This window comes from Podarcis gaigeae, assembly GCF_964106915.1.
Source record: "Podarcis gaigeae genome assembly, chromosome: 14".
NCBI lineage: Eukaryota > Metazoa > Chordata > Lepidosauria > Squamata > Lacertidae > Podarcis > Podarcis gaigeae.
This window is the reverse complement of record NC_139690.1, coordinates 23881148-23897449: the sequence shown is the minus strand read 5'-3', so window position 1 is coordinate 23897449 and position 16302 is coordinate 23881148.

Genomic DNA, 16302 nt, shown 5'->3' with positions numbered 1-16302 from the left:
ATTGTGGTTTTAAGAAAAGGTCACATTTAAATGTCAGAATGAGGTCATGTTTCTGGTACCATGATGTTAGTGAGCGGGATTATTAAATCTTTGGGGATATAAAAAGAACGAGGCTTTTACTAGCATTCAATTACACCTGGGTGGAAATCTTTCACTCCAGTTAACTGTGGCTAAGATCTCTATATTTGACATTTAGAAAGTGTACAGGCTGTGTGAGAGAGATTTAGGATGGACTGGAAGGAAGAAAATAAAGGAGGTTCCTTGGACCACATAATTCCTGGATGGGAAACTACTGTATGCATGTAAATATCCAGTGATTTTACTTGCCCGCTTAAAACTCATGCTTTTTGCCACACTCCTCTCTCCCATTCTTGCTTTTGCACTATGAAGTATTGGAGTAAAGTATCATAAAAATGGCTAAAATATGATCACATTGTTGTTTGTGGTCTCAAACAGCACTGAACAACACTGAAGAAGTCTCAGTGCATCTGCCAAAATATTGTGGCAAAGGAATGGGTGTAACATGAATGGCTGCTCTTTAATTTAGACTGACATGATGGAAGATCATGTGGCTGAGCTGAGTGGTTCAGCTGATCTATGAGAGCCTCATGTGATGTCCAGCTGGCCTGCAAAAGCATCATGGGCAGGGGAATGGGGGAATTCTACTCTAAAACCTATATTTAGCTAGGGTGGAGTTCCAACAAGTTTTAAGGTGAGCAATGAAACTCTGCGGTAGAGCACATGCTTTGCAAAAGGTCTCAGGTTTAAGCCCTGACATCTCAGCCTTGCTGATGTGATCCAAAGGAAAGCAGAGCAATACATTTGGCACAAACTTGACTGCAGGAGTTGCCGGAAGGAGGTGTATTCCATTCAACCATCTTAGGGACTCCACTCTGGATTTGTGTAGGGTTTACTTCTTAACCTTTTCTTCTCCTGAAGATATCCCTCAAAGTGGAAAAGGTTTAGGATCAGAGTTTTCCTTCTCCTACAAGGCTGCCCAGGTTGAGAAGCCCTATCTGCCCCTCACTCACCTCTACAGCACATGCAGAAATCACATTCTTAACCATTGGACTCACTGCTGGTCTTATCCACTTAATTCACCATGATCCACCACTGACCTAAATGGACTGATGATCTAACTCAGTATAAGTCAACTTCCTGTGTTCTAGACCCAGATACTGGGTTTAACCTCCAGTCAGGCTAAACAGAAGAGATCAATGGGAGAACTGATTTCCCATTCTGAACCAGTGACTCTCTGTCATTATCTGTATCATTAACATATGTAATAAAATCATTCCAGTCCAAGGCTACTCTATAGGATTTTGTTTCACCTTTGGCCAATCTCAGTTTATATGTTAATTACTCTGCTAACACAGTTCCACATCATCTTGTGCCAGTACTCATTTGTGACTCCTTTCACATCAAGCACCTCGCTGCAATCCCAAGAACCACTGAAAAATTCAGACCCTTGACACAGAACTGCAGGAAATATTGATGGGACATATCATAATGATTACATGTTGCGGAATAAACCACAATTCCATCTGTTGCAATCTGTGTTTCCATAGCCTATGTGATGACTGGGCAAGAATTCAAACCCAGGTCATCCTGGACCAAGTCCATGATTCTATCAGGTAATCCCCAAATAGCACTGGAATCTGTGCCAATACTGCCCCAGCAGATTTCCAGATCTCCCACTTAAATTACAAGTGCTATTGTTTCAATCCTGTATAATACAGTAGCTCAAACTAGGCACTGAATTTGCATCGCTGGTCCAGCATCTCCTAATTACCTCCCCCCCCCCTAAAAAATGGATAGTAGCTGCTTGTTTCTGACAACTCCTTTGTGTATCATTCTTTGCAGAATGTGAATGATTAATGGAATTCCCTCCTAAACAGTCACAGTTGCTTAATGATTGACTAGATGCTGAAACTGGCAACTGGAAATTGGAAAATTACACACTAATGTCACACTGTATGCCAAATTCTCCTGATAGATGCATTGGGCAATTGCAGGAGGTCAGACATTTGGGTTTCTCTTGACATGGGCCAGTCAACCCATGTGTTTGAAAACCTTGAGGGTATTGAAGGGCGAACTCTGCTGGGCTGGGGGGGGGGTTGGCGGGGGCAGCGGCAGTAATTATGAACAAAAGTAAAGTCTGCTTGAAACATAGGAAGCTGCTTTCTACTGAATCAGGATATTGCTCCATCTAATTCAACACTGTCCACTCTGAGTGGCAGTGGCTCTCCAGGATCTTAGGCAGGGGACATAGGAACAGAAGAAGTTCCTTGGTGGATCAGGCCAATGACCTGTGTAGTTCCCCAGTGGGAAACCCACCAGAAAGATCTGAGTGCACAAGCACCACCCTCCCTACTTGTGATTCCCCGAAGAGGCAGATTACCTCCAACAGCAGAGGGGAAACATGGCCATTGCTAGTAGACATTGCTAGCCTTCTCCTCTGTGAAGCTATCTACTCTTCTTCTAAAGCCATCCAAGTTGGTGACCATCGTTACTTCTTTGTGGAAGCAAATTCCACACTTGAAACTGCATGAAGAAGTGCTTCCTTTTGTCTGTCCTGAATATCCCAACATTCAGCTTGGCTGGATGTCCACTAATGATAGGACTATGAGAGGTGGAGAAAAAACTTCTTCCTCTCCACTTTCTCCACACTGTGCCTAACTTTATGCAACTTTATCATGTCCCCTCTTATTTGCCTTTTCACTAAATTGTGAAAAGCCCCAAGCGAGTGTGGCACCATCCCCTCAGCCGTTTTGGTTGCAACAGGTTCAAAACATTTGGGCCTGTAAGTTAGTAAGAGCTCTTGGGTCAGGAATGGCATTCTGAGGTAATGGTATCATATAACAATAATGCTTGACTTGGTATTCCTTCTCAGCTCTTGGTAGAAAAAAAAAGAAGGGGGAAAAAACCCTACAACAATATAACAGCAGCTGTCAAATACCTCACGTTAATCCCATCGTAGCTGCCTCAGTACAATTTCAGTGATGTAATACACTGTATCACCCGACCCTGACAATGTGACTGCCCTGTTAGCATTCTGCCCTTGGGAGGTACACGAGTAGGGTTGAGCATTTATAAATTTCCCCTTAGGTACTTAGGAGAAAGACCTGCCATTGCTCTGTACTACACCTCTGATATACTTCTGCCACTGTAGTGCGGATATGTGTTTCTTTCCAAATCATTAAAGCTTGGCATTTCAAATCTGGGCTCCTGGGAGAATGTCCTTGCCTTGCAATGACTCCTCTCTTTTTTCCCATTTTGAAACAGAGATGCTTCAGGCTGGATGTGATGCCTTCCACTTCTAAGCAAGGCTCACTCTTTTGCAGGCGTCAGAAACGCGGCAGATATTGACACTGGTGCCATAGGTGCAAATGTTACAAGGCACAAGGGATGAGGGGGAAGATGAAGACCCAATGAGTTCTGGGGCGGGCGAGGGGGGGAGAGAGTCTCTAAGCAGATGATCTCGCTCCACTAGGAAGCCAACAGTATTTTCATGCAGTGGTGGCTGGTGGCGTGGAAAGTCAGGAGACCAAGAGAAGTGGGAGCCAGAGCCAATGACAAGTAGAGCCAATTAGTTTTGTCCCATCCTCCTCCTTGCTGTAAGGGCAGAGTAATTGGAAGCTGAAAGCGAGGGCCACACCTTGGGTTAAGGACATAAGAACCTAGGAAGAGCCTGGTGGATTAGTCCAATGTCTTATCTAGTCTAGCATCCTGTTCTCATACTACCCACCCAGTTGCCTGTGGGAAACTCTCATGAGGTGGGGGTGCCTCCTTTTTAAACAATTGGCCCATTTGCTCTGTCCAATGGCAGCCACTAATAGAACTGAACCAGTGCCCTTATGTACCTAATTCCAACCCTTTATCTACATAGGCCCAATTTGACCTCATTTTTACCAGAGAGAGATCAACCTGTTTGGAGGCTGTACCAATTCAGCCTCCAATTCAGACAGTCAGTAAAGACCACATGATTGAGTACTCCTCCATATGAAACAATTCCCTGAACAAAGAAAACTACCATTGAGAACTGCCATCTCCCAGATGTGGTAGCTTTCTATGGGCAGGTACTTTGCTATTTTATTTTATTTTATTTTATTGACATCATTCAGTCATGTGAGGGCCCATCCATTATCTAAATTAGCTCAGCCCAGACAAAGGTTTATTACTTCAGTCTAAGCATGAATCTAAAGTAACATTAAGGGATGTTGGAGAACTCCAGTGAAAATGGAAAATGAAGCAGAAATTATTGCAATTTGCATGTTCTGTTCGTCTGTAGCCAGGAATGAAAATTTGTCAAGCAAATAGAATCTGTTTTCATTTGCATCATGGCTGTTGTTTTAAGTCCACAAATGTTACGTGTGTGTGTGTGTGTGTGTGTGTGTGTGTGTATATATATATATATATATATATATATATATAGAAATAAATTATGTATATCACATACATAGTTGCTGAAGAGGCCATCTTGGCTGTGAGTCCTGGAAACCTGCTCCCTGACATGCAAGCCTTTTCAACCTGCCCTGGGAGGTGGGGCCCTGACTGATTCCAGCTACAAAAGCTGAGGCTGCTAACAGAATCTTGGGCTGGGGTGTTTCAGCTGTTTACTGTTGTTGATCTTATTGTCAGTAACATGATTTATGATCTATATTTTGTTGTGTTGTCTTTTTTTCCATCTTGTGTTGTTGCCTGGCTGGAATGTGTTCCTGAACTGCAATAGTGTCTCTTGCTTGCCTGGAAAAAGGTTGGGAAAATGTCTTGTGTGTATGAACCCCTCTGGCTTTTGCCATTGTGAAAAGGTTAAGTGTCACATCCATTTGCTCTGATCGCTTTTGCACCTAACCCCACTCACTACTGGTATCTGACACCCCAGAGTTTTGCCCACAATGGAATGCCCCCCCCATCTTGCTAGAAATGGTCTCCCTACCCTTGTGGGGGGAAGGATGTCACTATTCCTGTGTATATTGCCCTCCCAGTAAGACACTTCAGCTCACAAATGACTCAGAAGGTAGTGAGACAGAAAATAATTCACTGGAACCAGCAGCCTTGTGATGGACTTTGTCAGACAACTGCTGTTTCCTTTCTCACCCACAAAGGAGCCACCTGTATTGCATCTTGAGATGTGCTTGCCATTTACACAGCCAAGTTGTTTCCCCCAGAATATATATATTTATTTATTTTTGGAAAAAAAGAAAATACAACAAAGCGAAAACCTTTCCTCTCCTCCACTGCCACCGCCACCCGCCTTATCCCTTAAAAGGTGCAGCGTTGTTACACTTGGCTGGCTATAACAGACTCAACTCCTTTGAAAGTAATGGAATTACATTGCCATCACAGTTCACTGGTCCGCCTCATTTTGGAAAATTCATCTTTCTTAATGTCTCGGTTGCAGCAAAAGCTCAGCGGTGGCTACTAAGATCTCAGCTGCTGTAACCCAGTTGCACAAACGGCCTGGAGGATGCCTTTGCGGTCGCTCAGAGGAGAAAGTGTGGGGCCGTGGGGATGGAGCCAGGGTTGTTAGGCTGGAGGGCTGCTCTGTTGGAGGCCTCCCAAGAGAACTGGAAGGAACACGGTCCGCCACAGCCTGCAGCTGCCATCCTCTTAATACTTGTCAGTATGTATGCTAGCCCACTCCGTTGCTTCCCACACAGAAGCACAAGTCGAAGCAATTTGAAGTGTGGTTGTATAACCCCAGGAGGTCACTCTGCAAAAGACGATATTGTGGAGGTTCCCTGCCCCCAGTCTTCAAAACCCAGCACCCCAAGGGACTTCATATCAATTGCGTTGAGTTTATGAGCGAGAAGGGAAGTCATTCTAACTCGAAGAAGAGCTTAGATTTGGTAGGGCATGGGAATGTGGCTGAAAGCCTTGATTCTACTTTCTTTTGTCTATTACCATTACAGTCTTTATACTCTACTATGATTCAGTTTTTAGGGACCTGTTCCCAGGAGGTCACTGTACTGATAATGAGTTGCAGACCCTCAAGTGTCCCTATTTTCCAATGACAGTCCTGGATTTACAGAGGCCATCCTGGTTTCTGATTTGATCCCTGAATGTCCCACTTTTCCTTAGGACATCCCTATTTTCATTGGAGAAATGTTGGAGGGTATGAAGCTATGGGGCCCCTGAGCCAAGGAGATAAGTAACTATACAACCTTTAAAAGACATCTGAAGGCAGCCCAATATAGAGAAGTTTTTAAAAATTTTAAATTTTTATTATGTTTTTATGCATGTTGGAAGCCACCCAGAATGGCTAGGGCAACCCTGTCAAATGTGTGGGGTATAAATAAGAAAATGATTATTATGGAATAGGACATCTCTATTTTCATTGGAGAAATGTTGGAGGGTATAGAGTTAGAGGGTTTTTTCCCCCTCTGGTGGCAGATGACAGAAACTATGACACCACAAGACTGGTGTAAAACCAAATAAAATAAAGGTTTTATTACAAAACAACAAACAACAAAGCTTGTGGGTGTTTTCTCCCTGCAGGCAAAGTTCAAACTGCAACTTTTCCTCCTTTTGTAGTCATGACCAGCTGTACCCAATCTGCCCAAAGCTCACAGAAACAGTTGTTAAAGGTACAACCATCTTTACTGTTTCTTTGCAGAATGACTCCCAACAGTTGTATCTAGCTATGGTTGTATTCAAAGTTGACCCATTTAAAGGAATAGAACCAAGTATGTTGCATCCATTGATTTCTGCTCTGAGTTGGACTGATATTGCATACCAGCCTTTGTCCTTATTTTGCTTTTTGGTGATGCTTTAAAAAATGTTCCTGTGAACTTCTGGAACTGTCATTCTTTAGTTAGATTGAAGTATAAATGAGGGGTAGGTGCCTCTCATTTCTGGTCCAGCATCCTGTTCTCACAGTGGCCACCTGTGGCAAACCTGCAAGCAGAACCTGAGCACAAGAGCTCTCTCCCCTTCTGTGGTTTCCAGAAACTGGCATTCAGCTCCATCACTGGCTCTGACAACAGAGGGAGAACATAGCCATCATAGTAGCTATTGATAGCTGCATCCTCCAGGAATTTCTCCAGTGCTCTTTAAAAGTCATCCAAGGTGGTAGCTATCACTGCCTTTCGTGGGAGCAACTTCTGTAGTTTAACTCAGCAGTCATGACTGTGCCCAGTATCCACTGGCCTAAACATCACAGTCTCTGACCCTAAACATAAGACGAGGCAGAAGTTGTGAGAGGCCTTTCTGAAAACTCTTACCTGTATTCTGGCTCAAATATTTCAGGCAGGGCAGATATCAATTCAACCACCACCCTTCCCTGTTTTTCTGCATAATTAACCATTGACCATGTTTCTGGGTGTCTAAGCCGATTACAGTGGACCTGCATACCATTTCCTAAATAGGCAGACTGATCGATTGATCAAGGGCAGATGGGATGTGACAGTGGGATATTATGGCAGACCTCTCCTCGTGATGAATGGGCCCACCTTGACACAAACTCCAAAGCTTTGCCTCTCTGTAATAAATCTCAGCATGGAGTCATCTGTCTCTGACCTGATGCTTGGAATCAACAACTTGGGATGCTGAAAATTTCATTGTCTTTATGAACATTTAAGTTGGCTTGGTGGCATAAAAGCAAACCCTCAGCTTTCAATCTCTTTAATAGTGGCAGTCTCCATATTATTGCTTTTTTGGGAGGGGGTGGTGGTAAAGGTAGCAATTCATAAGTGATTTCTTCCCTGCTCGCCCCCACCAGCCGGCAAGTTCTCCGCTAATATAGAGGTTACATCATTTTAATGAGGTAGTCATTGGGGAAGGGCCATGATACAGAAAATAACATTTAAGATTGATTTAGCAAGCATGTGATATAGTCAGTGTCACAATACCAGATGCCAACAATAAGCACTCCTGGATAATTTCAGCTCAGGACTGGGTGGCCAGTGTTTCATTGCAACTGCATGAAATCAAGTGTCTGAAACAGGATTTCTCATCATGAGAATTTTCATCCTGATTAGTATACAAGTAGGTTTTAAAATGGGACGCGGGTGGCACTGTGGGTTAAACCACAGAGCCTAGGACTTGCTGATCAGAAGGTCGGCAGTTCGAATCCCCTCGACGGGCTGAGCTCCCATTGCTCGGTCCCTACTCCTGCCGAGCAATACAGGGAGGCAAAGCTTTGGAGTTTGTGCAAGTGCAAGTAGATAAATAGGTACCGCTCTGGCGGGAAGGTAAACAGTGTTTTCGTGTGCTGCTCTGGTTCACCAGAAGCAGCTTAGTCATGCTGGCCACATGACCCGGAAGCTGTACGCTGGCTCCCTCGGTCACTAAAGTGAGATGAGTGCCGCAACCCCAGAGTCGGTCACGACTGGACCTAATGGTCAGGGGTCTCTTTACCTTTACCTTTAGATTTGAAAATGTGTCTAGCATTTACTAAGGACTCAAAGGTAAGCAAGGAGTTTCAGTGATCAGCGCCAGGGCTTAATCTCTGAAATGCATTCTTGAACTATTTTAACCAGTGCCGTACTGAAATTTGTCCTCCAGTTTCTTGAAAATTTTCTTTCTTTGCAGAATAGACCAACATTTTGTTGGAGTAACATTAGACTGTTTCTAATTTCAGCATATGTATACAAACTCTGATCCATCAAACCTCTAACATGTTCATAATTCAAATAGAGATTTGTCTTTTCTGCACCTGTGCTGTCTGTGTTGGCATAACTAAGAAACAAACTCTGATAGGCAGAGTTCTCTAACAAACAGGTAGCATTATTGCTGCTTCTGCCCGTTGCTCATTCACAACCTTTGCCTCAATCTGAGTCTTCATGTTGATCAGCTCATTTTGCAAAACAACAACATATGCAATAAACCCCAGGAAATTTTGTGTCACATGACAGAGGAGGGAAAATGAAGTCACACTGAATGCACAATGTACTCAAGATGCACTTAGGCTATGTGTATGTGCAAAAATGTGGTTATGTTTCAAAAGTACGGGAGAGTTTGCATGCAAATGTATACCTCTGAATTCAGTTGCCTTCAGTTGTGAATTGCAACAGGATTCATCCATCTGTCTTTGTGCACCAAGGACAAATACTAGGGATGTGAAAGATCCCCAAGATTTCATTAAAAAAAACAAAAAGAAATTCTAATCCCTTTCTGAGTTGCTCTGTGCTCTTTTCACTTAAATCTGTGCTTCAGGTGCTGAGCTGCAATGTATAAAACCAAATTCTGTAATTATCACTCACTATAATGATGACTACAATAAAAAGACAGATCAGTCCAGGACTTTACAGGCAGTGTTCTGGACGGCCTCAGATTATAAGGAGATACAGAAAAGAAAGGTTGGTATAATGTCACCTTTTCTAAAAAAACCAACAACAACCAAATTTATGTAAGGTATGTAAATTCACCTTAAAAAAAACACCACAAACAAGCACACCGCTTGATTACCTCTTATTTTAGGTCAAGAAAGAGCAAATCACACACACACACACACACACACACACACAGATAAACGATCATGGAGGAACGTGAATTCCTTTTACTTTCTCCACAAAAAGCATCGAGAACTATTAATATGCAATATCACAGGCTTACTCCAATCCACTCTGTTGAGGCTTCTGTATCTGTAAACATTATACGTTTTAATCAAAAAGTGGGGGGAGTTATAGCAATTTTTAGATTTCCCCATTAAAACAGCAACACAGGATTGAAAAATAAAATAAAATAAATGTAGTTTTTGCCTTCTTAAACAAACCCTGTGCTCCTGTGATTTATCAAAAATAACAAAAACAGTTCAGAGCTCTTTAGTGTTCTGCAGACAACATTTAAGACAGCTTAGCTTCTTTAATAGCTTAGAAAAAACACTGAGCTATAGGAGAACATAGAACCATACAAAAGAGAAAAGTAGAGAAACAATAGAATGACACAGCTTTGTGGGGGAACTAATTTTATTGTGTGGGGGGAGGTACCTTTGAATATTTCTTTTTTATTTCCTTTGATCAAAAATGTATAATTCAATAACATTTAAGCAATAAGAAAATAGAAAAAAGTGATTAAATTAAAATTAAACATACACAAAAGAGGTGTTGACATGGCGCTTCTACATATATGCACATTCATACTGTGAGAGATGCAGAAACATGCATATATGAAATACATATCTATGTTCTTGTGCTCTCTCAGCGCCCAGTAGATAGGACACTCATTATAACTCACTGAATTCATCAGCTGTTGCCACTGGGTGACCTACTATAGGCGTTTCCAGGAAATGGGGTAGCTAATAGACCATTTTGGAGTAGTGTTAAGATCACAGCTATCCTCTGCTTAAGGAGGTTAATATAAAACTAATTGGAGCCTGGGTGAACAGCTCACAAGACAAATGTGCCCACCTGAATTTTGAAAAGCTGGCTCAGTCTTCAGCTCTAACCCATATTCATCCCTGCTTCAGAGTTTCATCCTTTTTTAACTAAGGAGGAGAAAAAGAATGATAATAATCCATATATTATCATAATGGCTGGCCTGTTCTGGCCGTCAGCCATGAAAACTTCTAGAGCAACGTGTTACTTTTAGCACAATGAGGCTGCTAAAAGAGCGATATCAAGGCAAATGCAGAATATTATTCCCAACAGGTACCATCAATGCTTTGCATCCTTCTGTTTTCAGTGGTATCAACACATATCAGCCATGGCAAAGCATTGGTTTGTAGCCAGTGTAGCACAAAGTTAAAGCCCCTTTGCGTTGTATTTGTTCCTCTGGTGAAATGTTTTGCGCCAGAGGAATGTTGATGCGCAAGAGGTTGCTGGCAACTTGGTTGCACAACAGATGTGCCGTCTGTTGAGTATCACATTTCCACTAGCTTGACTGTTGCATCGGATTCCTCCCTGGTGCATCGTTGAAACTCATCCATCAGCTAGCACAAGAGCCATTGCACTGGTGGACAGACGTAACTGAACACAGCCCATTGCGGAATAACTGTGCAATGGAAGCCAGCTCTTTACAAAGCTTCCCACTCAAATTTTGCCAACCAAGAGAGATCAAAGAGGTCACCTGTTTTCGTCTGCGGTGAAAAATTCATGCAGATTTGGAGGTTCACTTGTTTGGGTGAACACCACCACCATCATTATCAATTAAATTTGTATACTCCCCTTCATCCGAAGATCACAAAACATCTGAGGGATTTCAAGAAGGCAAAACCAGTCTTGATACAAAAAAGTCAACCACCTCAGTAAGTATTTTCCGGTCCATAGGTAGTTATTGAGTTGCAACGAAAGTGAATATTTAGGGCCAGTTTTGGAGGATCTTATACAGGCAAACCATCTGAAAAAAATATTCTGTAGGTACCTAGTGGAGGGAAGTGACCGAATAGAATTTACATCACAACAGAGGTGAATTCTACCCATACAGTTATCTCCATGGGACGAAGGAGTGTATGGTACCTCCAAACAGAGAATTCTGGTGCTGGGATTGCAACAGTGAGATACCAACGTTATCACAGACATTTGCTGAGGGAAATATAAATTTCCATCCTCTAGATGAGTGAAGGGGTTGTAGTGAAGGGGTCAGGGGAAGCTGATATTGGAAGCATTTGTGGGCAACTGACTCCATCACAGAGCACATAGTTAATCAATGGCCCTTGCTCCCACATGTGGTAGTGATGGCCAACAACCTGGATGGCTTTAAAAGAGAAGTAGAAAAAAAATATGGAAGATATGTCTGTCAATGGCTACTAGCCATGGTGGCTGTGCTCTGTCTCCATGGTTGGAAGCAGTAATGCTTCTGAATACCAGTTTCTGGAAACTACAGGAGGGGAGAGGGCCCTTGTGCTCAGGACCTGTTGACAAGTTTCCCATAGGCATATGGTTGTCCCCTGGGACAGCAGGATGCTGGACAAGATGGGTCTATAGTTTGATCTAGCAGGGCTTTTCTTATATTCTTATGCTCTACACAGTGGGGCTAAGTTGGCAACATCTGTTATTAGAAATGCCTATAACACTGAATTTAGAGATTTGTGTTCAGGAGAAATTTCCATGGATATCTGAGGAAAGCAAACAGAGTTTTGATTAGACTAGCGTTTCCTTGTTTGCAAGGTACAGTTATTAGTTTTTTCTAACTGACTTGTTACATAACCCAGCTGACTGAATCCTCTTACATTTTAGGGTGAAAAAAAGCTTTCAATGCTATTACATAAAAATGCAAGGACGGACTCTCTTTCTTTCCTTCCCCCACACCATAAATCTTCCATGCACCCAGAAGAGCCCAAGATATATATTTTTTTAAAAAACAACATCTGTAATATTCTGTCATTGATGGTGGAGTAGATTGTTTGCCAAACTATTACCATAACTGTCAACTGAAATCAGAAAAAATAATCTCATTGCCCCCTGAATGAATGCCTTTCTAGAATTATTGATAGAGATGCTCCAGAGTCTTGGAGAAATATAAAACATAGTGCTATTTACAAAAGGGAATTTGGCCAAGTCCTTGAGACATAGAGCAAGGGACAAGCATTTACAGAAAGTGAGATATAGTCTGCTCGTTCAAAGTTATGAGCTCGGGGGAGGCAGCATCTAGAGACAGCTGCAGGATTTCATTTCTCTGGCTCTCATTTTGCAGTGGCCTTCTTCTTCCATTCACCCCTTTGTCCTTACAAAATGACTTTGCTGTGGGTTTTAGTGCCATGAGGCTGCATGGAATTGTGCATTGCAGTAGGGCTTGTGATGTCTACACAGCCTGTCTGTGACAACAGCAAATGGCTGTCAAACAGACCAGGGGAACTTCAAGCCTGGGGGACAAATGTGGCCCTCTCCACCTGGCCCTCATAACTGTCTTCAGGCCATATCCCTTGCTATCTTTCCTTTGCATCTTCCTTGACAGGTTTTTTCCTGGCTGGAATTTATACTTGAACTCTGATAATACCTCTTGCTAACTTGAATGGAGGAGGTTTGTGTGTGTTTGTGTGTGTGTGTGCAGAAACTAGCCCACAGCACAAAGGTAAATATTGCATTTGTTGCTCCAACTACCACTGGTTTGTGGTCCTCAGGAGGTGGCCCAGGATGTGCCCCTCAGGTTGAAAGAAAGGTTCCCCACATGTAAACAGGAAACCAGTATGTCTGTGCAGAGGCCTGCTTGACTTTATACAGCTTTTTTTGTCAGACACAAATGGGGCAACACATCAGACACCCTTGGAGAGAATAGGAGCAAAGGCTGAGGACTGAAAGAGACATAGGCTGAAGCTTCTGAGACTTCGACTTCTAGTGGTTGGGGCATGGGAAAAGCATGGGGAGAGCAAATGCCCCCCTTTCTTCTTCAGAGTCCAGATATCACCCACTTCTGAACAGGAGGGGATCCCCCATCCTTAAGTCTGGATAGAAGCTGGCCCAGGGATGGAGTACTGATTGCTCACTTGATGAATGCAATGTGTGAACACTCCTTCAGTTTCTCTCTCTCTCTCTCTTTTTCATTTTCAGTTCAGTTTGCTAAATTTCTGCATCACTTTGCAATTTTGTTTTAATTCTCATGAAAATTCAGCTGCATTTTCATTCCCATTTCTCTTAATAAACATATTTCATGGAATTTTGCCAACATGTACATTTTGCAAACAATTTTCTCTTAAGTATGACATTTTAGGTGTGCTGTGATTTCCACAAATATATGCATTTCTATGCACACTTTCCCCTCATATACATATTTTTGTACACAATTTTGTGAATTGCATTGCAAAATTCATAAAGGTATGGATTTCAAAGAATAGCTGTTTTTCAGTTTTCCTGTTGTTACAGGAAGTATGAATTAAGCAGATTTGCATTAAATGCAGACCAAACCTAACCCCCCACAATCACCTATATCCTCATTAGAAAACAACCCAACATAAGCCCCACCCTCTCCTCTTCTGCTGAAGGGGAATGAAAATAATCTTTGATTGAGATGGATGTGCCAACAAATGTCCTTTGAAATGTTGAGCCCCAGGGAAGACCACTTAAAGACCACACAGTTTTCCCTAATTCAGTGAAAGAAAGCACACATTCTAACATTTCACGTAGGAAATAAAGGGCACGTGTGATTCTAGCCCCCCAACTCTAGTCTCGTGCCATAGATAAGCAAGGGAAGCCTTCATGGGGACATTCAAACCCATGGGGCTTTTTCAGATCAGGAACTGTGCATATATCTGAGTTACTTTAGAAAACCTGGAGTGTATGTGTGTTCAATGTACAAGAATGCATGCAATATGCAGGAATTGTTGGTGGAACCAATTTTGTTTGTTTGTTTTAAGTCCCTACATATAAAGTTGTTGTTGTTGTTGTCAAGATCAAGGAGCAAGTTGGGGATTAGGGGATGGGGATCCAGTCCGATAAACTCATCATTGAGCTTTTTTTGAAAATCTCCCCAATTTCTGAATTAATTGGGGGAATTCTCCAGCTAGATTCTGAAGAACCGAAATTCAGGGTAGGGTCAATCTATCGCGCAGTAAACAAGCAGCCCAGGAGCAGTCCAGTCTTTTTTAATGTTGCTGTTTGGATGTTGGCCTAAGTTTTGCGATCAGATGTTTCTGGTAGATGCCTCTGTACATAAACGCACATCGCCACCCACTCAAGTTAGTAGCTCAAGAGTGTTTTTAATTGAAAACCATAAATTTGGCCTACTAAATCTACTAACGATTCATTTTAATTAGGAACCCAGCTGCTTCCAGAGATTTTGCAGCCTGTGTTTTAGAACCTGAAGCATACTTAAACGAGTCTCCAGTGAGCAGCTAGCAAGTTTTCAAAAAATCAGCATTTTCTCCAACTTCTTGGTGAAGACCAGAAAACGCAAGGACTTTCCACATGGATGAGATTGTCGCCTTTGGATAAGTGACACTTCCTCAGGACTAGCATTCTCCTCAGCTGTAGGGATGATGTGAAAATCAGCCGCTGAACAAAGTGTTCCGAAATAAGCTTGTCTTTCATGAGCCTTTCAGCTGTTCTCCTCATACAGTTAGTGGGAAAAGAAAAGAAGCTAGACTGGATGTTCAGCATTCACCCTCCACTCCCCCTAGTGGTTCAACAGGAAAACAACTATACATAGCCCATTATTGCAGGTAAGAGCAGCACACCTTGTGAAGCACAGAAGGAAAATTTCAATTCCAAGATGAGCTTTGAACTGGACACAAGAATAAGGAAGCAGAAAGAGTGACTCTGAGAATGCAAAATGGAAAATGAGCTCTCTCTGTCTCTCTCACACCCACCCACCAACCACACTTTTAATTTGACATTTGTCTGTCTCGAGATCTGTTAGATCTAAGAACCCATTAGAGCAAGGGGTCTTACCCCTGAAGGAGTACTGAAGGTTGTCCCTCTGGTGACCTTAGTTCTCTTGTCTATCATTCTTGCTCTTGAGGTGGAGAAAATAAGTACATTCTGTTCTGTTTTTGCATATTTCTGTCATTTTTAGACCCCTGCAAAATTGTATTAGTATGTATTAAAATACATCTTTTGAACACATTTATCACAATTACTTAATAGCACACATCGTAGTATCTCATCAACAGGGAAGTGGTGAGCAAATTGTTGGAAGGAATTAGAATCTGTGAAAGAAACACCATGTAATCACTCCATGGTGAACTGGTAGATCAGTGTTGATAACTTTGGCAGACTTTTGGCAACTGTGATATAATGATTTATGAAGAGGTGGTTGAGCTCATGTTCCAGAGGGGTAACTTGGAGATGGAGCAAGGAAAAATGAGGCCAATCCCAATGCATATAGATGGCACCAATAGCCCCAGACCAAATGGAAACCCATGTGGTCATTTTGTCTAGCCAGTAGAGGACTATGTGAAACTAGGCAGACAATATGTTTGCAGCTCTGCTGTCAACATGCCAGAACAGGCCTAGAAGAGATCTACACTCTACCCTCTGAGAGAACACACAATGAAGTGAGCCCAGCCAATGTAATCTGGGTGCAGCAGGTATCCTAACCTATTTATCAAACCCTTGTAGAGTCTGGAATCCCTTGAGGAAAGGGATTACAGAATGGCAAATCAAGTTGATGGACTATGCTGAAATGGCAAAGTTAACTGAGAAGCTCAGGAACCAAGAAGACAATAAATTTAAAAAAGAATGGGAAATGTTTATAACGTATATACAAAATCAATGCAAATAGGTCAAACCATTAGCAGGATTCTAAATACACTTGTAATGTAAAAGAATGTACAATCACCAAGGAAGATGAAAAATTGGAGAGGTATTGGTAGGCAGTTGAAAACAGAATTAAGAAGACCCATGGATGGGATGGGAGGGAGTCAGGAGATTCAGAGCAATCTCGATATGTGGAATTTGTATGATCTTTTGATGTAAGTTTTTTCTT